Source organism: Anneissia japonica, unplaced genomic scaffold (genome assembly GCF_011630105.1).
Source record: "Anneissia japonica isolate Jap-2015-1 unplaced genomic scaffold, ASM1163010v1 scaffold426_len1935630_cov189, whole genome shotgun sequence".
Taxonomy (NCBI): domain Eukaryota; kingdom Metazoa; phylum Echinodermata; class Crinoidea; order Comatulida; family Comatulidae; genus Anneissia; species Anneissia japonica.
The window spans coordinates 289,170-290,158 of record NW_022713172.1 but is presented as its reverse complement, the minus strand read 5'-3'; the positions used below and the strand labels follow the sequence as shown (position 1 = coordinate 290,158).

General features: G+C 35.8%; 1 protein-coding gene across 1 annotated transcript in view; it reads right to left on the bottom strand.

The window, feature by feature from the left end:
• Window positions 1-989, bottom strand: part of LOC117108355 (DBH-like monooxygenase protein 1 homolog) — a 19,567-nt gene that overhangs the window by 5,932 nt on the left and 12,646 nt on the right. The gene's annotated exons all lie outside the window — the stretch shown is intronic.

The following is a 989-nucleotide window of genomic DNA, read 5'->3' as shown; positions in this document are numbered from 1 at the left end:
CTGCGTAGTAAAGCGCCACCTTCAGGCTTAGTATACATATTATTACCATAAATAAGCCCTCTGACTGAATATTATTTCATTAATGATAATTAGTATTGATAATGACAAATTATTAAACTGTCGTAGCCTAAAAGAGGCCAAGTAGAGCATCTTATTCAAATATTAAAAAGAATTAAAATCGTGTACATTACACCCATACACCGCAACGCTCGAGTTTCAAAATACGGGTAACTAGCTGTACTGAACTTTCTGTGTAAATTGAGGGCGCAATTGAAAATGATAGTGCTCATGGGAAATTTGATTGGCTGAATCTATGGCAGCCATATTGGATGGTACACACACACAACTCTGCGTATTTCGAACATCGAATACATTGCTGTTAGCGCTCTACTATTCTTATTATATCTCTATGTTTATTACCCAGTACTCCACCGCGCACGGTAGGTTTGTCTGCTTATCTGTTCTCCACAAGATACTGTACTTTTGTTTTCTGCTTACTGAGTTTATAGCGGGCGTACTTCTACCGCGCTGCGCAGCGCTGCACTGGGTAATAAAAAGAATATACAACCGTTAGTGGGCGTCCTACACAGGCGTGACGTTTTTACGAACGGGACTTTGCTCTCTTGTTCTATTTATACTCTTTGATAATATTCAACGTTTTATCTTTATAAACTTAACTTCAATGCCAACATATGGTTTTGATCTCTATTATAGCTACTGTCAAGCCTAGACCTACAATATTCTTAGTTATTATTGTATTCACTAGTAAGATGTTTATACAAATATAGTTGCTTCAATTGTTTAGCGCTGGTAATGTTAGAAGTTGTTAATTCGATGGCTTTGTCTTTATGTTTTTATCTATTCATATCTATCTATACATTCACCCAATATTATATCGTTATATCTTGTGAAATACTCATACTCTATTAACACTCTGGAAAAGTTTCCATGGTGGAAAAATCTTAAACCAAAAGCAGTTTCGCATTAGT